Genomic DNA, 26,565 nt, shown 5'->3' with positions numbered 1-26,565 from the left:
ACCTAATTGACTGAGCCACCCAGGTGCCCCTTTATGATTTAAGATTTAAAAAATATTCCATGTACATGTCTGTGCACTAAAGTTATAACATATAACTAGGGGGAAATAATATTTATATGATTCATAAACAAGGGAACATTTCATAAAATCACTAATGATGTTGGATTTTTGTGGGTTTTTTTGGTTACGTTTCCATATAAGGAACATGTGGTGGGATTTTAATCTGGTACTATGAGCTACCTCTACTATTTCCTACCAAGCTATTGAGAAAAAAGTTCTCAGTGTCAGAATTTTATCAACTGTCTTCCTATATAATCCTTTATTAATTTACTAATAAGCAATAGTAATAGCAGGTATAGAAGATAATTCAAAGACATTTATCACTTTTTATGTGCTGAAAAATATCCTACAAAGTGAAAATGAGCTGGAGTACAAGACACTCTTGATCCCTTTTCCTCTTAGAGCTTCTATAGAATACAGAAACACAAAAGAATACAAAGAAAAGAAAAGTTGAAGTTGTTTGGTTATAAATCAAAATAGACTTAAATTAACACTTTTATTTTCTCACTAAAACTGAAATTGGTTTTGGGTCTTTCAAATTTTTAGTTGATACTTAAAATTTATTAAAGAAAATTTCAGTTGCAAAAAAAACTTGATTGAAGGATAGATTATTTCTAATACAAAGAACATTTTTACAATACAACTACTAATTGAAAGACCCATAAGGAAATTACTTACTCCTCATTAAAATTTTTTGAGTATCCTTCTTATTTCCTAAACACATTTTGCAGATTAAGTGTCTGTACTTGGGCTTGAAACCTGGAGAGGGAGTCAACGTAGAAGTGTGTACTTGTTATCTATGGCTCCATAAAAAAAACAAAAACAAAAACAAAAAACAACACCCCAAGGTTTATTGCCTTAAAACACCAAACTTGATTATCTCACAGATTCTGGGGGTGTAGAATCCAATTGTTCTTCACTGAGTGTTTCTTACTTAATTCTCTTATTAAATTATGGTCAACTTGTTGGCTTGGACATTAGTTATCTGAAGGCTTAACTGGGAATAAAAAAATATGCTTCCAGGCTCCTTCACACGCCTTTGGCAAACAGCAGAAGATATGCTTCCAAACTCATTAATTTCATGGTTCCATGGGCTCTCTCACAACATGGCAGCTAGTTTCCTGCAGAGCTAGTGATCTGGGAAAGAACAAGATTAGGGTGGCCAGCACGGAAGCTACAGTCTTTTTATAGACTAACCTCAGAAGTAGCATACTCTCTCATCTCCCATATTATATTCATTAAAAGCAAGTCAATAAGTTCAACCTATGTTCAAGGGAAGGGAATTACATATACACATAAATACAAGGAAGTGGAGATCATTCAGGATTAATTATAGACTGCCTACTGCGATCTGCCCTCTCACCCCCAATAATTCATGTCTAGCCCACATGCAACATACACTTACCTCCTAAGTTCCCCAAAGTCTCATACTATAATGGCTCAAAGCCTACAATGTCATCTTCCAAATTAGGGTTAGGCATGGATGAGATTCCTCAGCTATTGTTCTTTAAGCATAGCTCCTCATGTGAGAACTCACTTGAATTGTGTATCTGGGATAATACATAGACAATTATTTACTTCATAAACCCCTAATATCCAATGGCCAGATAGCACAGAAAAACTGCTGTAGATATTCCTGTTCAAAAAGGGTAAAAGGGAACTATTTTAGGGATACCTGGGATTTGTTTTAACCAGGAATATGGTTAAAATATGGAAATGGGTATCATGAAGAAAAAAGATTATAGTCACAGTTCCCTATAAAATGGAGGCACAATACAACTTACCAGGAAGCACTGCAGTCAGTCAAGAGGCAGAGGGGACAAAGGAATCAGTGAGCTAAAGCCTTTTTGTGGTTTCTGTGGGAATAAAGAGGTGAGGTAGGGTATGTAGGCTTAGTGGCTAGTTTGAACAATTTTAGCAAATTCTGAGTTGAATGGACTGTTCCTAGTTGTATGGTAACTGGTCCTGCAGTGATTGCAAAGGGATAGTGTGGCCCAGAGTATAAGAGCCTATAATCAAAGTGTTTGCTGTTTGAGCTCTGCATTGGTTCCTTTGTACTTGAGAGGTGCATTCAGGGACAAGTTGTTTATTATCTGTAGGAAATGGCTAACCCCAGTGACAATCCTTCAGGCTGAGCAAGGCCCCTGATGTCAAAGCTTCAGAACATAGAAAATAAAAAGATATGTTAATAGTGAGATAAAGTTGAGTCACTGATCCATAGCAGTTCTGAAATCCAGTTTGGTGATCATGGGAACTTTGTGTATTAACTATTAATGACTGAGAACAATACTTCATGGCTCTTGGCAATCCCTTCTTTGGTATTCATTTTTACCTCAGTATTCACTTTCCTTTTTCATACAAAGTAACACATGTTTGCAGCCCAGCAAATTTGTCAGCCTCAGTTCTGCCGGAGGTATTCTGGGATCAAAGGCCTCTTCTCAATGGGTATCACTTCCATGCTTCTCAGTTAAAGCAGGTGGTGTTTCTGCTTTAGACAAAGCCCATACCCATAAATCTCTGGGAGAGCACTGATCTATTTGGCAATCCTCCTGAGAGAGCCCAGAAACAATGTCCTTATGCTTTCTAATTCTCAGTTGTTTGACAAGAAGATCCTAGAGGCATACCTTTAATCTTTTTGAAGGGCCTTTTGTGTGACTGAATATACAGAGGCACCACTTTTGATCTTTCTGAAGTATTATAAAACGTTTACAGTAATACCCTTGGCTTTATCTTTTTTTTCCCCCATTTTATTTATTTTTTCAGCGTAACAGTATTCATTCTTTTTGCACAACACCCAGTGCTCCATGCAAAACGTGCCCTCCCCATTACCCACCACCTGTTCCCCCAACCTCCCACCCCTGACCCTTCAAAACCCTCAGGTTGCCCCAACCTCCCACCCCTGACCCTTCAAAACCCTCAGGTTGTTTTTCAGAGTCCATAGTCTCTTATGGTTCGCCTCCCCTCCCCAATGTCCATAGCCCGCTCCCCCTCTCCCAATCCCACCTCCCCCCAGCAACCCCCAGTTTGTTTTGTGAGATTAAGAGTCATTTATGGTTTGTCTCCCTCCCAATCCCATCTTGTTTCATTTATTCCTCTCCTATCCCTCTACCCCCCCATGTTGCTTCTCCATGTCCTCATATCAGGGAGATCATATGATAGTTGTCTTTCTCCGATTGACTTATTTCACTAAGCATGATACGCTCTAGTTCCATCCACGTTGTCGCAAATGGCAAGATTTCATTTCTTTTGATGGCTGCATAGTATTCCATTGTGTATATATACCACATCTTCTTTATCCATTCATCTGTTGATGGACATCTAGGTTCTTTCCATAGTCTGGCTATTGTAGACATTGCTGCTATAAATATTCGGGTACACGTGCCCCTTCGGATCACTATGTTTGTATCTTTAGGGTAAATACCCAGTAGTGCAATTGCTGGGTCATAGGGTAGTTCTATTTTCAACATTTTGAGGAACCTCCATGCTGTTTTCCAGCGTGGTTGCACCAGCTTGCATTCCCACCAACAGTGGAGGAGGGTTCCCCTTTCTCCACATCCTCGCCAGCATCTGTCATTTCCTGACTTGTTAATTTTAGCCATTCTGACTGGTGTGAGGTGATATCTCATTGTGGTTTTGATTTGTATTTCCCTGATGCCAAGTGACGTGGAGCACTTTTTCATGTGTCTGTTGGCCATCTGGATGTCTTCTTTGCAAGATCAAAAGCTTTTGCACAGCAAAGGAAACAGTTAACAAAACCAAAAGACAACTGACAGAATGGGAGAAGATATTTGCAAACGACATATCAGATAAAGGGCTAGTATCCAAAATCTATAAGGAACTTAGCAAACTCAACACCCAAAGAACAAACAATCCAATCAAGAAATGGGCAGAGGACATGAACAGACATTTCTGCAAAGAAGACATCCAGATGGCCCTTGGCTTTATCTTTTGACCAAGTTTTCCTGGCAGTGGACTGGATTTTATGTCTGCTTAAAAGATATTTCTATTGCTGGTCATCTGGAAAAGTTGAGGATTTATAAAACCATCAAATCTTGGCTCCTTTTTGTTTAATAGTCCTTATTTCCATTTATCCATTTTTCTTGCATTTTACTATAGCAGCTAAAAGAAACATGGTGGCTCCTTCGATACTTTGCTTAGAAATCTCCTTAATTAAATCACCTTCTTTGGGCATATTCTCTACCCTTTACATAACTGCAGGCAATATTGTTGCTAAATTTCTTTTTTTTATATAACAATTGCCTACTTTTTGCTTGCTTTAGAAACTTTACATTCACCACCTTCAAAGTGCAGATTCCTACTAAAAATCTGCTTAATGCAAGTTAGCTTTAGTTAACAAGTTAGCTGAAATCTTCTCACATCTTTCTACTTCCTGGTTCCAAAGTTATTTTCACATTTTAAAAATATTTGTTATAATGACACCCCTCTCCTGGAACCCAAATCTATATTAGTTATCTATTTCTGTGTAACAAATTACTCCCATACTTAGTGGCTTAAAATAGCAAATATTTATTATCTCACAGTTTCTGTGGTTAAGAATCTGGGTGCAGGTTTCTGAGTATCTGTGGCTCAAACTTTCTGCTCTGGTTGCAAGCAAGCTGTTGGCTGAGGTACCATTACCTCAAGACACAACTGGGTCTTAAGGATCTGTCTCCAACTCTCCCATTAGGCTATTGGCAGTCTTCAGAAGATCTGCACTGATTCATGTGGACCTCTACACAGGGCTGCCTAGTGACATGACAGCTGGCCTCCCAGAATAATCAAAGAGAGAGAGAGAGAGGGATCAAGAAGAAAGTCATTATACCAGAAGAGGCATCCAATCAATCATTTTTTCCCTGGTCTATTTATCAGATAAGACTAAGTACAGGCAAGGGAAAGTCATTACAAATGTAATATGAACACTAGGAAGCAGGGATCACTGAAGATCACCATAAGGGTTCCCAACTAATGCAAATCTTACTAATAATAAATATGCAGATCTAGACCTTATCTTGAACAAAATCTACCAATCTATCTGTGGACTGTTTTAGAATTTCTGAAGATCTGGGAGAACTGTCACTCAGAATGGACATTTACATATTGGTCAATATGAGTATGTGAGGTAATTGTTTCTCCAAGGACCTGGTTAAGTCAAAAGGAAAGATTAGGCTTTGCTGCTGCTCTTACCACCTTAATTGATGTCAAAAGCTGTATTCAAACAAGGAATGAGATATCTTAGGCTTCACTAAAATGAAAGAGAATGTAAGACAGTCAAATATCTTGTCTCTCTCTGCAGAGAATCCTCTTTATTATCTTTTTGATAAACAGTAGTCCCCTCCTTACCTGTGATCTTGCTTTCCAGAATTTTAGTTACCAGAGGCCAACTGTGGTCCAGAAGCAGATGATCCTTCTTTTACCAAATCATCAGAAAGTCAAGACTAGCCTAACACTACATCATGACACCCATGTAATTCACCCCACTTCATCTCACGACATGGACATTTTATCATCCCACATTATCACAAGAAGAAGAGTTAGTACAGTACAGTAAGATATTGAGACAGAGAGAGAGAGAGAACTCATTTCACATAACTTTTATTACCATATATTGTGACAATTTTTCTATTTTATTATTATTGTTGTTAATCTTCTACTATGCCTAAATTATAAATTAAACTTTATCATAGGTATGTTTGCATAGAAAAAAAAAACATTGAATGTATAAAATTCAGTACTACCTATGGTTTCAGGCATCTACTGGGAGATCTTGGAATATAATCCCTGTGGATAGGTTGAAGGGTGAGGACTACTATACATCCACTTAGTAAATAGGAAAGAAACAGGTGAGTAAACGATGGAGGACATTCAGATGGGCAGTTGCCAAATATGTGGGTCATGTTAGGGTTATAGGAGGCAAAACAATGGAAGCAAGATTTCCTGACTAGTATAACAATTTTTGCACAAAGTATAAGCATATCAGTCAAGAATTAGAACCGCTAGAACCTGTGGAGATATATGAAAGTAATGAACTGCTCTCAAATATGTTCTGATGTTCAATACCCTTAAGATGATTTTTCAAATCACAACTGCAAGCATATTAGCATGGTACACTATGCATAAGACACTTTGAAATATGCCTAACACAGATTTTTGAGAGATTGGTGTCCTATTTTGGTAAAAACAGTATTGTTTTAATGACAAGTCAAATAATGGTTTAAATTTCAGCTTTGTCATTTATTTTAAATAATAAATATGATTGTCTATCTTATAAGATGTGCTTGATGATTATAAGAAAAAATAATATTAAAGTTCTAAATATGGCTTATTACATTAAAAAATCCTTAAAAATAACATTTTAATTATCCTTCCTATTTAGAAATGAGAAAGTGAGAAAAGCTGCTTGCCTGTGTTCCTTCTCTAGATGCCAGATTTTTATTCATTTGTCTTTTAAGTTCAGTCAGGTTAAGCATGTGCAATAATTCTTGAGAAAGATTTACCATTTAACTTATTTTTTTAAAGATTTTATTTACTTATTTGACAGAGAGGGAGAGATCACGAGTAGGCAGAGAGGCAGGCAGAGAGAGTGGTGGAAGCAGACTCCCTGCTGAGCAGAGAGCCTGATGTAGGGCTTGAATCCAGGACCCTGAGATCATGACCTGAACTGAAGGCAGACGCTTAACCCACTGAAACACCCAGGCGCCCCATATCATTTAACATATTATGTTCATTTTTGTATACAATGTAAAGACTGAAGAATTTTGGGTGTCATGGCATTGACTTAGTTTAATTTCTAAAGAAAGAGCAAGCTGGTAGGTTTGATTGGTGTGCACTGTCAGGGCTGAAAAAAAATTGTAATTTTAGGATGTGGGGCACTCACTTGCAAAGTAGCAAGAGAGCACAGATGAGTATGAAGAACTTATTTATATATATTTACATAGTAAATTAAATTTGAACTTGGATTTGATATAACGTTAAATTTTAATCTACTCTAGGTCAAATAGGTAAGAAGGTTTTCCTAGAACTTTTAAACACAATGAATTTGATAAAGCATAAGAGAAAAATGGAAAGTTGACATATCAATAAATGAAAAAGGGAATAGGTATAACACACTCCCTAGTGCTTAAATCAGTGATTCATAAGCCTATTTATATCATGTAAGTTACAACTGATTGAAGTAAATCATACAAGGTATGTATCTAAATTAGTAAGAACCATGCTTATATGTGTCGTTTAAATAGGTGTATATCATTTTATGATCTCATACGAAAATGTGTTTTGTTGTAAATTCAATTATAACATCTAAATGGCTTAGTCAAAGAACTTCTTGTCTGAGAAATTCTAAGGATTAATGATATCATTCCCATAGTCCATAATATATGTAACCGTTTTTTCAATAAGCAAACTAAGCCATTCCATTATTTCCTTAGATCTTTCTGAGAGAGACTGTTGGTCCAAATCGTTGGCATTATAAAACCTCATTCACTTATTAATAGGCTGCTTTACTGGAACTGTCTACAGCTTAAACTGTTGAGCAGACCAATGGAAAAGTACACAATGGGAGTGGATGAGATTGCAGATGATCATGCTGTTCAGGATACATAGAAGGCATTTTATATCCTATCCCCTTAGAGTGTTCAGAATCATCTGTTTCTAGAACTGCATGGATCTAATATTCTTGAGTTGAAACTCAGCTTGAAGTGTATTCTTTAGATCATTATGTCTCTGTTGGACATATTCTTTTATGCCAACAAAATGCTTGGGAATAATCCTTCCACTCTCCCATTGAATTTTTCCGTCTCTGTTTTTCAACTCCATCACATTTTGTGGACAGGCACAAAATTATCTTCCAGTTCTTTTTGGACAAGTTCCAAAAGCTCTTCCAAAGTATTTTCTCCTTCACTTGCTCTTGGCGCAACATAAAATGCCTCAGAGTCCCTAATGGCTTTAGTGTTCACAGGAAGTCTTTATTTTCTTTCCCTGTTTTGACAGCAATTTATATTAGTATCTTCATTCTTCAAAATTTTTCCGAGTTATTTTCAACTGGATTTTTCCCCCCATCTCATTTAGTCTTCTTTTTTTCTTATAAAGGTATGTTATAAAACTGATCCTTTTTCATGCAAACCATTAGAATAAAAGTTTACTGTTTCCACAGCCTCATTTATTATTATTATTACAGTAATTTATAATTTATTAACATATAAATATCTAGAAATATAAATATAATATATAATATGTAATATCTATATAATATAAATATATAAATATTTATATAAATATATATTTATTTATATATAAATATATAAAAATATATATTTATATAAATATAAATATATATAAATTATATTATACAATAATTTATTATTATTGTACTGTAATTATCTAGCAAAACATGAAATCAGATCAAGACTTAAACATATTAAGAGGAAATTTCTAATTTTGAAGAGGTTTGTATTGCATCTATTTGAACTTAAGCAACTCAAATATAATTCACAATCCTAATCAAGAAATTAATGTTCTAGTAAATGGTTATAAGAATGGACAGTATATTCCACTTTATCTTAGTGTCTTTAGTAATGTTTCCATCAATGGTAGGTTATTCTGGAAAAATTCCAGTAAAGAATGTACAAATTGTGATTCACTCATTTTGACATGGGACCTTTCTTATAATTGAAGTTTGGGAGACTATACATTTTAAAAAGAGCAATAAATCTATAATTTTAGACATGAAAGGGACTTGAGAGACAGACAATGTGATTTATCAGTTTATTTTACGAATGAGGAAGTGCAGTGCAGAGAGGTTGGGTGATGGTAAAAGACTATTGAGTAACACAGCGGAGCCCATAACCTTCTGTGGATTTTTCCTCTATGACCCTTTGTCATCAATGTTTTGCTGAGATTACTCTTAGAGTTTCAAGTGCGGCCATTATGGCAGCTTATCTGTATCACTCATCTGGAAAACTTAACTCTTTTAATTTGTGTGGAGCCAAAAACAGAAAGGTTCCCTGACAGACAGGCAGTTGAGGTTCACAGGCCTCCGGGAGCTAAGGAAAAAGGGGCAGTGGTCTTGGGCTCCAAAAGGGAGGAAGACAATACAGGGGAGGAGCAAATGTTTCGTAAACAAATGTTAATAGGCTATGAGAAGAAGTCTTTCTTATGTAAAAAAAAAAGAAAAAGTTGTCCTTGATAGTAACTTTCTTCCAGGTAGTCTCCCTATCTAAATTCTTTTTGGCAGTTAAGAGGGAGATTTAAAAATAAAACAAAAAACAAAAAACCTCTTCCTAAATCCCTTGGACCTTAACCATCTTCAGCTGGAAATAATCCACATTCCAAAGTGGCACATTCTGGGGCGCCCTGCCCTGAACCCCATGAGTAAAGTGTATATTGCTGGTGGATGCATGAAAGTACAAAAATAGAAAATAATGCATACAGAAAAATGTTTAACAATCTGTCATCGTTGCAACTTCCAAGGGTATCATCAGAGGACTCTTGTTGTCGAACAGAATACTGAGTAATTCAATTGTTGTCCAACTTACCTGGTGAGGCATAAGTGGTACTCATGTGTCGTTGGACAATTTTTTGGTCCATTAAAGGTACGGTACTTTTTTAAGTGGTTCTTTACTGCATAGTTTGAGCAGTGCTTCTCTAGAGGAATGAGAATATAAGGTTTGGTAGCTTATGTTGCACTGACTGCTTAAATATTTAGTTGGTTTCAATTCCCCATAGCCTGTCTTCCCAAGGTAGCACACAGTTCAGACATCTCTGCAATTATGGAAATAATTGCCTAGAGGACAGCAAATGCCAGTAACTATGGTCTTAATTTACGGGTGAGTCCAGCAGAAGTTACTTATTATTAATGGGTCCATTGGGTGGGAAGCTAGAAAACTGTAACACAACCCGAGAGTCTTGTTTTGACTTTCTTCCTCCCCTGGAGGAAAGGAAAACAACGGGAATATAGGTATTCATTCACTGATTCCTAGAGGAAAACATACCCTTGTCATAGAAGAGGAACATTCTGAAGAATTTACAGATTCTTTTTTTTTTTTTTAAGAATTTGCAGATTCTTGGCAGTGTAGTTTTTCTCAGGGGAGAAAAGAATGAGGAGAGGAAGACAGAAAGGATTCCCCTCAGTGACACATTTTGAGATGACCCGGGAAATTAGAGCATTGAAATGTGCAAGCAATACCATCCATTTCTAAAAACATGTAGAGCTATAGAAATTGTGTATTTCAAGATATGCTCTTGAAAATTAGGAAAATAAAAAAATAAAATATCTTAACATCAAAAAATATTCTATAATTACTGTAAAATTCAGCAGGGAGGGTCAGGGGAAGTGATGGAAACATCTGTGTTGGGGCTGAGGGAGCTGAAAACAATTTTTTTGCTTGGGCAGCAAGCACTTTCGGTGAGGTTGTTAGAGCTGTCTGAGCTCGTTCTATGTGTGCACTCTAAGAATAGGACCTCAGAGTGGAAGTGTTAAGGGAAGAATGCAGGAAAGACCCCTTAAAGGATTTAAAGTTTTCCTAAGCTCTGTAAGAATAAATAGAAAATTTTTAATAATAAATTTCATTTCTATGCCTCATTACAGTTTGGAATAGTGTTCACCTTGATTGTTCTCATTTTATACAACAGGTAAATAAGAGAGTTATTATTTCCATTTCACAGGTGAGGAAGTTGGAGTATCAATATGGATCAGGGGATCAGGACTCCACATTCTGAATTTTGGGTTGTTTTGTTTGTTCCTATAGGAGTCTCTAAGAGAACATAGAATATGTGTTATATTTTCCTTAACTTCTCTCCTTTTAAATTCAGGACACATGCTAGGTATTGGTGAATAACAATTTCACTATTCCAAACTATGTAGACTAACCTTGACTTTTATTTTCTGCATTCTTACTTTTTTTTTTTTTTTGGTCAAGGTGTCCTGCTTTCAGTTAGAGAATATTCCTTCTAAAGACATTCTAAATTTATTTGGTCAATCTAAAGATGTTCTGTCAGTCAGAGAACTGTGACAGACAAAATTACATCTCATGTTTCACTTTTTAGGTTGCTGTTATTGTTTTGATGTCTTTGTTTCATGACTTGGAAAATGGTAACCCGCATAAGTTCGGGGATGTTTCAAGATTGTTTGAAAATCAAAGAAATATTATTTTGGAGATATGTAGGAATTTACTGAAAATATGTAGAGGAGTAAAATCTAACCTTTCCTCCTGATTAATAATAGGGTACAATAACTGTTTTATTTAAAGGTTAATTGGGAAGTCATAAAAGTTGTATAATGGAAATTAGAAACATTTTATTACAGAAGAATTCATAAAACTGTGACTTATTTTCTGCTTTCAGTTATATCACTTTTGGATGCATTTTGAAATATGTATTGAATGTGTTCAAAAAATAACCCAGAAGCATAAATAATTGAAGTCAATAAAATCTAAATGATGCTTTTGAAATTCTCTATGAAAATTTTTGCTTTCGTTTAATGATCTCATGATTTGTGATATTTTTGATAGCCATTGATTGTGTTACATTTTTAAAATTTTGCTGTTAGCTCTAATCATTTCCCTTGCTTACTAAATCTATCACTTCAATGTCATTCTTTCTCTCCTAACTATACTAATATGATGAAATGCTTTGAAATCAGCATTACCAACATGCAAGCTATCCACAGCCATAAAAATCTATTGTATATTTTATGATTAATATATCAACCCTCAAGATACATTTCCAACAAGTAGAAAATATATGGTGGGAGTTTCATGTATAAAATCAGTGGATATCTTTTCCCAGTGAAACAGAGCGAATCAACTCAGATTCTTGCCCTCATCCCATCCACGTGGAAAGACTACATTAAGCACATTCTCTAATTCCCAAGTAGTTTATCTGAAGTCTCCTTCTATAGAGTCTTGCCTGTGACTGTGACCCATGTGTATTTTACAGAATCAGGAGCAAAACACTGGTAAGAGCAGGAAAGAGAGAAACAATAGTATGTTAATAGGAAATGAAAGTTGAAGAGGAGTTGACAGAAATCTTTTATATTTAAGTTGGCAAAGGAGAGGGAGGTGGGGGAATGAGGAAGAATTGCAAGAAATTTTCTTCTTCCATTTGGAAATCACAACTCATTCTTCCTACAACATATATTGACAGTCTATTCTGTGCTAAGTTATGTCAGATGAAGGAGGTCCATATTTAATACAGCACTCTTCTTCAGCTCCTACATCTAATTGTGCATGCACTTATATCCATCTTATCTTTGTGCATAATTTCAGTCATTGTCCAGTACCTCATCATCTCTTGTGTAGGTCACTGGAGCTCCTCCTTTTTAAAAATTCTCCAATATCCTCTCCCTTTTAGTCTCTCCATCATCTAAGGTAATTTTACTAAAAGACAAATATAGTCATATTTAGGAATTTCACCTAAATATTTAGATATGCACATCTTTTTTCTTTCTTCTTTTTTTTTTCAAGAGAAAGATTATGGGGGTGTGGGAGGGGCAGAGGCAGAGAGAGAGAAAGAATCTCAAACAGACTCTGCACTTAGCATGGAGTCTGAAATGAGGCTCAATGGGGGGTCTTGATCTCACCACGCTGAGATCATGACCTGAGCCAAAATTAAGAGTTGCAAACTTAAATGACTGAGCCACCCAGGCACCCCAAGATGTACACATCTTTTTGTAAGATCAAGATCACCTTCCTCAGTACTGCATCTGAAGTCCTTTAAAAACAAACTATACATGTTTTTTCTATACCTCTGCAGCTTCATCCTGGCTATTTTCTCCTGCTTCTCTCATGCACCAGTGATAGGTAACTTGGTATCAGTGCCTTAGGTAACACATACGGCATTCTTTTTCTGTTTTTATGACTTTGATAATATTGTTCCCTTTGCTAAAAACAACAACAACAACAACAGCAACAACAACAAAAACCCTGCCCCTCCCCAAATCAGGCTTTCCAATCAGAAAGTGTCCTCTTTTCAGTGAATCTTTTCTGATTTCCACACAGACTTAACTGCTTTAATTTTTGGATTCCATAGTAATCCTGCTTATCTGCACTATAACAGAATACATTGTATTGCATTTATACTGCCTAACTACTGTGAATTCTTCTAGGTTGGAAACTCCTTCTTTTCTTATATTTGTATGTATCTAACTTATTGACTGGTCTATAGCAGTTACCTAATAAATATACAATAAGTGAATAACCTTTCCTTAACAGTAGCTTTAGCTTTTGTGTCTACATAAGTCATCATCCCAGAAACTTTCTTGTTTTTATAAAGTTTTTATAAATTTACCATTTTTATAAAGCACATAATTGACTATAAGATCCAGCTCTAAAAAAAAAAAAAAAAAAAAAAAAAAAAAAAAAAAAAAAAAAAAAAGATCCAGCGGTTATTCTGGGTAGAGAGTCAAAAACAAAACAAAACAAAAAACAATACCAGGTACATCTTTCCATGGGGCTTACCCTACACACACACACACACACACTCTTTCTCTCTCGTTCTCTCTCATAAAGGGAAGCACCATTTGGAGGAAGTAATCTCCCCAGGTTAAACTCTATCAATTCCTAGGTCTCAGAAGCTGAGACTGTGAAGTGTCTGTCTTGGGGAGACCAGTCAGCCCCACAACAGTGTCCTTCAGGTCCTCCCCCAGAAGGCTTTTGTGTTGTTCTGATAACATTTTGTCATTGTCAGGAAAGCCATTGAGCTATTGCTGGTGATATCCCTGAAGAAGAAGCATGCAGTGACTGTTCCAAAGAAGCAGAGGCAAGAACAAATCATTGCAATTTTCTTTCAATTCATCTCTTTTCCCTCCAGCCTCCACCTGCTCTGAGTGGTAGCATCACCCACCTGCACCCACCTATCCGACACGCCATCACATTCAAGACAGACTACTATCAGTTCAATCCTGGAATCTGTAATTCTATTTCTCTTCTCTAATTTCTGCAGGGATGCATGCCACGGGGGTAGACAACAGCCCATGCCAGATTAAAATCTTGAAAGAAGGGGTGCCTGGATGGCTCAGTGGGTTAAAGTCTTTGACTTTGGCTCAGGTTATGATCTCAGGGTCCTGGGATTGAGCCTCACATAGGGCTCTCTGCTCAGCAGGGAGCCTGCTTCCTTCTCTCTCTCTCTCTCTCTCTCTCTGCCTGCCTCTCTGCCTACTTGTGATCTCTGTCTGTCAAATAAATAAATAATTTTTTTTTAATTTTAAAAATTAAATCTTGAAAGAAAAGAAAAAAACCCGGAGCACCTGGGTGGCTCAGTGGTTTAAGCCTCTGCCTTTGGCTCAGGTCAAGATCTGTGTCCTGGGATCTAGCCCCGCATCAGGCTCTCTGTTCATCAGGGAGCCTGCTTCCTCCTCTCTCTGCCTGCCTCTCTGCCTACTTGTGATCTCTCTCTCTCTGTCAAATAAATGAATACAATCTTTAAAAAAAATTTAAAAAACCCCAAAATGTTAATAGGGATGAGGTATGGGTGGAAGGGTCTTCAAGGAAGATATTCTTTTTTATATTCATGCATTTGATTTTAAATAGCTGTTGTATTAAGACAAGTCATTAACTTGCATTTTCATATTCTGAGCTAAAATGTTCTCTAAGGATAATGGAGTACAATATTTCACTTTGTCTAAACTAAGCTGCAGGTCAAAGAGATAACATTATATGCTTGAAAAAGGTTATAGAGCTCGTTGATTGCAGGGCTTGAGCTTGATTTCAGTTCTTTTTCACTGGCAAAGAGCACCTTTCACTGCACCATATTGCTTTCATCAAAATAAGATTCTTAGAAACACTAATTTAACTCAGGGGAATAAGTAAAGTGAATTAAGTAAAAGTGTGCTATTTGACATCTTTGAGCAACCCTGTGTGACCAACATTAGGAAGATACAAGCTGTCTTGGACTGTTCTTTAATGAAATCCTTAGGCTGAAAGGGACCTCTTAATTTCAATTACTTCAAATACAGAAGATTATTTATTCTCTTTAACCTGTTTTAATGAGATATGAACAGTAAAATATTAGAACCACTCAGAAATCATGATAAAAACAGCTTTGTTCTTATAAATTTAACAGTTTAAAGTGACAGTATCATCAGATGATGAATAAGCATACGTTGTTCAGTACAATTACCATCTATTTGGTTTAATAAAGTGTTTATATGGGCTTCATTGTGGGGTAAAGCACAATTAGAAATCTTGAAGTTATTCCAGTCCATCCTCCGGGGTTTTCTTTCTTTCTTTTTTTTTTTCTTTCTTTCTTTCTTTCTGAGGAGAGGGGGGTGTTGAGGGTAATAGGAAATTATAAACCAACTCTTTTTTAGGTGCATGACCTCCAGGTTTGGGTTCATTGACACTGATTATGTTTTATACAAATTACTGTGCAAAGTGATTCTTTGATATGTGATTGCAATCAGGATGATAACACATAATTTTGATTAATCAAGGGAGTTTGAGTAATTTTAGTGTTGATCATAGCATAACCCCATGTTAGAATGAAATGCTGTTTACTGTCATTTGGGGTGAGTGATATCCAACAGCGAAATGAGCACTTGAAATTCTCCAAACTTTGAGCTGAAGTTATCTAACATCTCTAGTTATTTCTACTGATCCATATAAATAATGTTTCGATGTTTTCAAAAGTATAAATCCCCAAACTCATTATGATATATAAAAGCACACCAAGAAATATGTTGCCAAAAAAGACCATTTTGTTTCCTTCTTTCTCCTATGCATCCCCAAAGGATTTCTCACTTCCTATGGATATGATCAAGTTTTCACTGTTATGTTTAACGAATATACTACTTTTTATCCAAACTTCCATTGAGATTTATATCTTAGTGGAGTTCATACGTGACTTTTGTCTCTTGAGATGTGCAAGTTAGATATTGACAAATGAACTTTGATTTTGGTCCACCCTCATCTTTGGTAGACAATTCTCTTATTGATTCTGGATATAACTGGGTCAGTCACTGCGGTGTCTATTTCATCATTCTTTATATTCTGTCACCAGATTCTCAACTAATGACTCCATTTCCCTAGTTTATTCAAAGTAGCTCCATCCTGGTCCTGGGTCTTCTCCAAATCAGATCTTTTTCAGGTCAAAAATTTTGTTTGTTTGTTTGTTTATGGTAACTATTTAATTGTTTATTATCAGTAACTCTAGGACAAGTTTTCCTGAAAGAGAAGCAGAATCCAGCTACTCAAATGTTCATGAGGTGTAGAGGTTACTGGGGAGACTCCCAAAGTCACTGAGTCCAACTCCATATACCTTGTGACCCAATAGAATGAGAGAATGTGAAGCGAGAAAAGGAAGGCAGGATGGGGGAAGTACAGGTCTTAGCCTGTGCCTTTGTGAAAAGAGCACAGGAAACATTCCCTGTCCAGAAGGGCTAGAACGTCCCATTCAAGACCTTTGCCTCATTATGGCAGAAGAAACAGATGAGTCTTTCTCCTTCTCTCTGTATTAGGAGCCCTACCCCAAGAGATCTTCTATCACTTCTGTTCTATCTTCCCAGTTCTGTATTCCACATTCTGCAATTAAAACCCAAGTTCTGTCCTCCGTCATTTTTTATCTACAGCATTGCTTCTCCTCCACTTATCAACATCCTAGCATGCTGTTATACCTCCGTGACAGCATTTATCATTTTCCAAAATTTCCATAATTTTCTTAATTTTGTATTTATTTGTATTGGACTTCTCCACCTAAATATAAACTCTGGGAGTAAGGAACATTTTCCTTTTTGCTGTTGTATTTCCAGTGCAAAGGATAAGATTTCACTATAATAGATACTAAAAAAGAAATGTTGAATGAATGAATGTTCTAATGTTCCCTTATTAACCCTCATTTTCACTTTCATCATTCTATTAAAGATTATCTGCTTTTTACTTCTAGTAGTACCTGAAGATTCATTTGATCTGAGTTCAATGTACACAATAAATCTGAGTCTCCTAAGGTTGCTGTCTTACATTTAATGTTTCCTCTTCTTTATGTTCTTAAAGCTCTCCATTTCAATTTTTTAAAAAATATTTTATTTATTTATTTGACACAGAGAGAGAGAGAGAGAGATCACAAGTAGAGCAGCAGGCAGAGAGGGGGAAGCAGGCTCCCTGCAGAGCAGAGAGCCCGATGTGGGGCTCGATCCCAGGACCCTGAGACCATGATCTGAGCCGAAGGCAGCAGCTTAACCCACTGAGCCACCCAGGCGCCCCTCCATTTCAATTTTTTAAAGCACCATTTGTAACATGGGTGCTGGAATTAGACTGCTTGGTGTCATAGTTACCATTCTGCCAGTTACTAGTTGGTGCCCTTGGGCAAATCTCTCAAGCTTCCAACACCTCCATTTCCCATCGTCTATGTCGATGTTAAGAATACTAACTCTTTGGTTTAGTCTAGGTATTAACTGAGTTCTGATAGGGAGGTGCTCAGAACACTACCTGGCTTATAATATATTCACATTAAATGTGAGAATTTTCATCGTAATTCTTATTTGCCTTTTCTCAGCAGAAAGGTAAGCGAGAGAATTGGAGAAAGTATTTAGATGATTTTCTTTTCCATGGTGTTAGTATTGTCCTATGACCCCTCTGTGTTCCTCCTTTTTGGGTATATATATATATTTTTTCCCTTTGTGATCACTTTATTCTTTTATTTATTTGCTAGAAAAATAGTATATTTTTTCAAGAAATTGCAATTATAAATGCCCCAACAGAACCACAGCAACTGGACTTTGTTCATAGACCTATCTTTTTAGTTTTTCATTTGAACAGCCTACACTATCAGTTCTACTTCCTTGCTAAAGTTTTCACTCTTACTTCTCACACCTGACTTCTTTACCCATCAAATAAATTACTATGACAAGAGTGTCATAAATGGCTTCCCCAAAAGCCCATATAAAATTTCTTTATTTTTTATGGATATAAACCATGAAACCATGGGAGAAGAAGTGATACTTGTTGCCAGTTCCAAGGCTGGCAAAGAATCACAAGACAGGATACACAGGTGAGGTCCAGATACAGAAGTCCTATTGAATTTCATAGGTTAGATGCTATTCAAATGATTTCCTACTCCAAATGTATATGAAAGATATATTCTTAGAAACACATGTAATAAATTCAGAGTCAACATAAAGCACTGTATGGTTTTCATACAATACTATGGAATTAATAAATTAAAAGGCAAAGGAAAAAGAAAATGTTTGGTGTGCAGAACAACAGTACCAAGAGACCACATTGTAAAGTAAAATATAGTTGCATGAGAAAATTATCCCCAGTTCAGCATGGTGATTTTAGTAGGACAGTACCAGCATCTGCTCTCAGAAGTTAACACATTGGGTTTGGAGTACAACTTAAGCCAAGAACTATTATGCAAGAGGAAAATTGGTGACCAGTTTTGAACAAAATCAATACACTGAATGGAACATGAAATTCAGAGAGAGGATTGGTGTCAGAATGTCCTTGGATTTGGTTGATAGAGGCTGAACTTCATGTAATATTTTGTTTTACCTGTAACACTTCTCTATCCTCCTCATGCATACTCCTCTATCCTGACAGGGCTTAACAGGTTGCTATGTTTCTCTCTTCCTTCTGTCTCATAATGTTACCTGGTCCTTTTCCTTTGTCTCCCATTTTCCCTTCAACTAAATAGACAGATTTCTGAGACCCATGACATAATCATTTATTCCTCTCTTTGAAAATTAACCTCTTGTTTCCATTGGCACAACTGAAGAATGGGTACCACACTTAAATTTCTGACTCTGATCAAGGCAATGATCTAATTGTGTTTGGTATATTGTTGAGAATCTATTTCTTGCACAACAATGAAATACAACGAATGGTTTCTTCTCATAAAATCATTTCCTATGTCTCCACTTCTTTCTGCTAATAGCCATACAATTTTTGTTCTTTCAAATTCTAATTCATTGACTCAATTGTCTTCTCATTCTTTTTCCTTAACTTGCTACTCATAGTTAATCTCATCAAATCATTTTTTTGATGATTTTTTGAGTTTTTCTTTTCCTCTTTATTTTTACTGTTATGTCTTCAAGTTTGAAATGTCCTTCCTTCTTCCATACCCAATAAATTCTTGAAATTTCAGTCCATGTTCCATCCTGCTTAAATATCTTTTTAAACTGCTTCCTAATTATCTGATTACTTTCTCTAATTCCTTTTGACTTATTAATCTTATTAACTTATTCACATGCATGATCTTGCTGTCCATACACTGTGCGTCAAAAAGAGCAAAACTTTATTGTGGGTAATTCCTTTATTGTTACTCAATTCTTTGATCTTTCTTTTTATATTGACTAACATTTGAAAATTACAATGATTTTTAAAATGAAAAAAACAGGTAAAATTTTACTTAATGGCAATAATCTCAGTATAAAACTAGTCAAATGGGCAGAAGATATGAACAGACACTTCTCCAATGAAGACATACAAATGGCTATCAGACACATGAAAAAATGCTCATCATCACTAGCCATCAGGGAGATTCAAATTAAAACCACATTGAGATATCACCTTACACCAGTTAGAATGGCCAAAATTAGCAAGGCAGGAAACAACATGTGTTGGAGAGGATGTGGAGAAAGGGGACCCCTCTTACACTGTGGGTTGGAATGCAAGTTGGTGCAGCCACTTTGGAGAACAGTGTGGAGATTCCTCAAGAAATTAAAAATAGAGCTTCCCTTTGACCCTGCAATTGCACTACTGGGTATTTACCCCAAAGATACAGATGTAGTGAAAAGAAGAGCGATCTGTACCCCAATGTTTATAGCAGCAATGGCCACGGTTGCCAAACTGTGGAAAGAACCAAGATGCCCTTCAACGGGCGAATGGATAAGGAAGATGTGGTCCATATACACGATGGAGAATTATGCCTCCCTCAGAAAGGATGAATACCCAACTTTTGTAGCAACATGGACGGGACTGGAAGAGATTCTGCTGAGTGAAATAAGTCAAGCAGAGAGAGTCAAGTATCATATGGTTTCACTTATTTGTGGAGCATAACAAATAACATGGAGGACATGGGGAGATGGAGAGGAGAAGGGAGTTGAGGGAAATTAGAAGGGGAGATGAGCCATGAGAGACTATGGACTCTGAAAAACAACCTGAGGGTTTTGAAGAGGCGGGGGGTGGGAGGTTGGGGAACCAGGTGGTGGGTAATAGGGAGGGCACGTATTGCATGGAGCACTGGGTGTGGTGCAAAAACAATGAATACTGTTACACTGAAAAGAAATAAAAATAAAAACTAGTCAAATGCATTAATTTGATTAGTCCTTAATTAATATACATTTATCCATTTAATGAATCATTCATTTTTAAAAAGCACATTTACCTTGAGCACTGTATCTCAAGCATGATGTTGGTGCTTTGGATACTAAAAAAAAAAATAAAATAAAATAAAGGAGAGAGAGAGAGAGAGAGATAATCCCTGACCATATGAACTTCAATATCTAGGAGGAAAACAGTAATTTAAAAGAATTATTTTATGAGGCCTCTGGGTGGTGCATTCTGTATTCTGTTAAGCGCCCAACTCTTGCCTTCTAACACCGTCATGATTTCAGGGAAGTGAGACCAATCCCCATGTTGGGCTCTGAGCTCATCAAGGAGTCTGCTAAAGTTTCTCCCACTCCTTCTGCTCCTCCCTGTTCTTGCTCGCTCTCTTTCTCTCTAAAATAAATAAATCTTTAAAACATTATTTTATACTGTATCATAACTGATATAATTCAGTTAACAACAGGTTGTTCCGTTAGCAACAGAATGCAGAGGAAAATACTAAAACTTCAGTTAAATGTTATTTTATATAACTTTTGATAATCTTTAATTAAAGTAACATTAATAAAGGATCGTCATTATTTTCATCATAAAAAGTGCATGTCAGCTGTAAATATGGTTTCTGACGCTAATTGATATCAATACATATTTGTTTTAATATTATATACTGAAACTTTTATAGATAAAATGAGGAAATTAATAAATTAACTAAAGAATTAACACTTAAAATATTACCATGTAAACTGTTGAGATTACTATTTGGAAGCTTTGCTTTATGTTTATATAACTTGTCAATAATCAATTACAAGTCAGAGACTTGTATAATCTACTCTAAATATTTAAGAATTTTGCTATTATTACTTTTCAAAGTTTCTATTAAACTGCTTTATTAATGTAATGATCAGTTGAATTAATTTATTTTTCCAGTAGAGAATTTCACTAATAAATTATAGAAATTTTTATAATGGAAAACAACAGGACTTGAATTTCCAATTATTTATTTTTTATTGACATATAATGTATTATTTTCCCCAAGGGTACAGGTCTGTGAATCATCAGGCTTACACGTTTCACAGCACTCACCATAGGACATACCTTCCCCAATGTCCATAACTCAACCCTATCCCTACCCTGCCATCCCCCAGCAACCCTCAGTTTGTTTTGTGAGATTAAGAGTCTCTTATGGTTTGTCTCCCTCCCGATCCCATCTTGTTTCATTTATTCCTTCCCTATTTTTATTTCTCTTTAAATAACAATACATTATAATCATGCTTTCCATCTCCAAAACCTTTCTCGGATTTTGCACTTATCTGTATGTTGACTTTTATTAAAGAAGATAAAGGAATTGAGGCATGTGTTATGTTTTCACTCCAGTAATGATGCAATTCCAAGAAGCTCTAAATAAATGGATTTGTATCCATTTTTCATCTTTGATAGAACCAATTTGCAGAACATTTTTCTCCATCATTTATCTTTTTAGACTCTTAATCTCTTTTTAAAAGTGTTTTATCTTATGGTTTCTAGTATGTCCGGCATGTTACTTTCTAAAGATTTATCCTTGTAAAAAATCACTAAAAAAATTTCTCTTTTACTCATTTATGTTCATTTTGTGTGGTACTAAATCAAATAAGATCTATTGCTAAATAAAACAAATGGCACCTTTTGATCTTCATCATATTTTTCTTTTATTATGTTCATGTCAAAGGCTATGTTGAAGAAAGGGAAGTGGATCCTATATTAAAATTGTTTGTATGATGCCTAATTAAAAAATGAGAAAAAATGAAGATTTGTCAAGAAAATAGCTTATTGTAAACAAAAAAAATATTTAGACAGAAAAATACTTTTAGAATATGAAAGTGACTTTCTTGGACATCCAGATATAAAACTTGAAGGTAACAGTGACTCCATATTTTATGGTTCTCTTGTATATTTTACACTGAATTGAACTACTGTCCTCCCATCTACAAGGTTTTTCTCTTCTTTTTCTTTAATTGATGAGTGTTGATTAATCAGAACATAAGATTGTGAACATGAAGCAACTCTGTGTCTCAAGTTCAAGTTTTCCTTTATTCAATGAATCCTAGAGATATTGAAATTCATTTTATTTGTTGGTGAACCTTTTATGTCCAGCAATGAAATCATCTAGCTAGAAATATCCTTATATCTGAGAATGGATTATTTGAAGAAATACCAGAAAAAACTTTCCTTTGAGCAAAATGTTATAGAAGGCAAGTTTACTTTGAACCCCTTAAAAGGCATGGAGTTTGTTTTCTAAAATATCAGATAAATTATCAGATAATATCAGATAAAATATCAGATAAAATTATTCTAGGCCAGCTTTATTTTTGGCATGTTCCAAAGGCAGTAAATGTTACAATACAGTAAATTTCTACTTTACTCTTACAATGAGAATCCAGCAGAATGAAAGTGTTTGGTTGAATGTCACTTAATTACATCTCGAAGGAGATGAAATGCTGTATTAAAAATAAATACCACTATCTGAAAGACACATTATTTTCAGTTGAGAAATTTGGTTTTTGATATAAGAAAGATGAAAAGGAGACATAATATTACTATTAAAACAACTAAAATAAGGATGTTAGGATCACACACAAATGGATATATCTTTTTACACATGTTCTATTTTAGTTTGGAGCTGCTCTTTCTTTGAACAGGTGCTTGTCAAGCAAGAAAAATGATTTAAATGGATATTTTACAATTTAAAAAACAAATTTAATTGCCTTCTCAATGTCATAGTTCTGTGGACGCTGTATATATTACCTTAAAAGATAGAATATAACTGAACACAGAAAAAATAGTCTTTATGACTAAATTATAACTAGAAAAATTGGCATATAATTGTGTTAAAACAAATTTAAAACATCGAGAACTGTTTCTCTCCCTCTACACTGTGAAATTCATAATTTTAGTTGAAAAGTACAATGTCCCAGCATTTAATTTACAGACAGTTTTCACTAGAAAAATGTAAAGAATACGCCACTAGAATTAAACGTTTAAGGGATTTTTTCTCAGATATAGTCACTAATATTATTAAAGTGCCGTACAGTGACAGATGGTAGCTACACCAGTGGTGAGCACAGCATAATGTTACAAACTTGACGAATCACTGTGCTGTACGCCTGAAACTAATGTGACACCTATCCTTTAATAAATAAATGAATAAGTAGCACTTCTCTAATCACTGTCTTAGTAGGATCATTTTCACCATTGCAGTAAATCCTCCATTGAAGGAAATAATTTTACAGTCGTGAACTCAGAAATAGGAGTTGGTTCCCACTAGGCTAAAATAAAAGTCAGCCCGGGTCCCTTCTGGAGGCTCTAGGAGAGAATTCATTTTCCTTCCAGCTATGGGTTCTAGAGGCCACCCATATTCCTTGGTTTCCGATCCTCTCCTTTATCTTCAAACTCAGCAGTGTGGCTTCTTAGATCTCTCTCTGACCCTCCTTGACCCTCTTCTGTCATCATATTTCCCCCCTCCATCCCCGACGCCCCTGCCTTTCTCTTTCCCTTATTAGGACCCCTGTGATTACTTCGGCCCACCTGGACAATCCAGGATAATTTCCCATCACAAGAACCTCAGTTTAACAACATATATGCAATGTCCGTCTGTCATATAAATGAATATACTCACAGATTCTGGGGAAGGAGGACATCTTTGGGGAGGAGTCGTTATTCTGCCTACTGCAGTTACATATGTAGAAACACTACTTAAGAATCCCAGTCTGCTTCATTTATGTAATTTTCTTGTATGACAATACAATATGTTCGTTGTTGTCAACTTGTGACCCCCACAGAACAATGAATTTCAGCGGTTATTTGAAGGGTCTTGTAAATTTCAGACAACTAAGATAAGGGAGACTTTTTAAGAAAAGGAGATAAAATAGTATTAACAGCAATTGTTGGAACTGGAACTGTTTTAAATATTTGAAAGAACCAACAAGGATTGGTGTTGACATTTTGCATTATTCTCCCTATTTTATGGATGACAAAACTGAGGCTTTGAGAGATTAAGTAATTTACTTAAAAACTATATGGCTAACGGGGCGCCTAGGTGGCTCAGTGAGTTAAAGTCTCTGCCTTCGGCTCAGGTCATGATCCCAGGGTCCTGGGATCGAGCCCCGCATCAGGCTCTCTGCTCAGCAGGGAGCTTGCTTCCCCCTCTCTCTGCCTGCCTCTCTGCCTACTTGTGATCTCTGTCTGTCAAATGAATAAATTAAAAAACAAAAAAACAAAAAAACATGGCTAATAAGTATCAGACCTCTGTCTATTGAATCTGAGTTTTGAACAATGGCAACATTACTATCTGTTAATTTGATACATATCTTTCCTTTGAATTTATTATGTGAGTAAGAAATCTTAAACACCTCCGCAATTTTGAAGAAATATTCACTGTTAAGATTCATTGAACTCGACCTTTTTGCTGTGTTACATAGGAAGTTAGGTGGGAAGAGGGCCTCATGTAGAGTGTGTGGAAAGACAAGAGAATAGAGAAGAAAATGAGAAAGAAACTGAAGGAAATGTCATGAACTAGACGTTTCTTTCCTTCTACTCAAACACATCTTTAACTTGCCATGGAAATTGGTATCATTTTTAATCTTTTTTTTTTAAGATTTTATTTATTTATTTGACAGAGAGAGAGGTCACAAGTAGGCAGAGAGGCAGGCAGAGAGAGAGGAGGAAGCAGGCTCCCTGTGGAGCAGAGAGCCTGATGCGGGGCTCGATCCCAGGACCCTGAGATCATGACCTGAGCCGAAGGCAGCGGCTTAATCCACTGAGCCACCCAGGAGCCCCTGAATTAACAATTTTCTAATGTCAAGTGATGTCAACCATCTTTTCACATGATTATCACATGCTTATTTGTCATATGTACATCTTTTTGCACCCCATATGTACATCTTTTTAATTGAGGATCTTTTCAGATGTTTTGCTTCCTTTTTAATTGGTTTGTTTTCTGAGAGTAAGCAAACGGGGGGGAGGGACAGAGGGAGAGAGAGAATCCTAAAGCAGACTCCCCACTGAGTGCAGAGCCAAATGCAGGGCTCTATCCCAGGAACCTGAGATCTTGACCTGAACTGAAACCAAGAGTTTACTGCTCAGGATCCTGGGATCAGCACTCTCTTCCCATCAGGCTTTGAGAGGAATCTGCTTGAGATTTCTCTCCCACCCCTAAAATAAAATTTTCTCTCTCTAAAATAAATATGTAACTTTAAAAAAGAGTCAGCTGCTTAATCGTCTGAGCCACCCAGGTACCCCTCTCCTCCTCCTCCTCATATCCATCTCATTGTTGTGTTTTAAAAGCACTTTTATGCAAATGCTTTATCATGTGCTTTGTAAATATTTTCTCCTACTGTGGTTCTTTTTTTCCTCCCCCCCCCACTTCCTCCTCCTCTCCATCCTCTTTTTCTTCATATTTTGTCTTTTCACTCTTTTAACAGCATCTTTCACAGAAGAAAAAAAATAGTTTTATTAAATCCCAAATTGTAGATTTTTTTAAACTTAATGTATCATGTCTTGGGGGGGGTTCCCTGACTCATTTTGATTTTTAGAATTTATTATCTTCTGTAATGTTAAATAGATATTTGTTTCTTTGCTTTCTCTTTCATTAAAATGAAAACTCCTTGAGAGTAAGTACATTATTCTGTTCTTACTGTGTTCCTATTTTGGCTGTGATGTTGCACAGGTGTATTCAAGAAGTAGCTGATGAATACTCAAATAATTACATGAATATAAGAATATATTATATATAAATATATAAATCTATATAAATAAATGTATAAATATGAAGCCATGTTGTAAACCAGTATTTTAGACATAGACTTCTATCAATAAAAGAATTAGCTCTCATACCCAAAATGTGTATATCTATATACATATCATAATTTCTATTTTTAATTTATATATGTACTATTATCATAATAGAAACCATAAAAGCATTAAAAATTGTATAATTATAAATATCTCACAGACTTTGCAAATATTTTCTTCTGAAATACCAACTTAGGAAACCCTTACCTAAAACCATTATGTTCTACTGTTTCCCATTTTATATAGAAACGGTGCTATTACAACCTTAATCCAGATCTTTTAAGGTTACAATTACAGATATCACAGGAGTAGTTATTACCAGCTGAAGGAGAGATGAGGAGCATATTCCTAAATCTTTTCTAGTTAATCTGTCTCTAATTCCACACCTTTTATTTTGACCCCATGGGTTTCTCTTCAGTTGATCAGA

General features: G+C 35.8%; 1 pseudogene; it reads right to left on the bottom strand.

Moving 5' to 3' along the window:
- The window catches only part of LOC123948672, a 55,732-nt pseudogene extending 46,117 nt beyond the window's left edge, over positions 1-9,615 (bottom strand).
- Positions 9,616-26,565: the final 16,950 nt, after the last annotated feature.

This window comes from Meles meles, chromosome 8, assembly GCF_922984935.1.
Source record: "Meles meles chromosome 8, mMelMel3.1 paternal haplotype, whole genome shotgun sequence".
NCBI lineage: Eukaryota > Metazoa > Chordata > Mammalia > Carnivora > Mustelidae > Meles > Meles meles.
The sequence above is the reverse complement of the archived record's forward strand: the minus strand, read 5'-3'. Positions and strand labels throughout refer to the sequence as shown.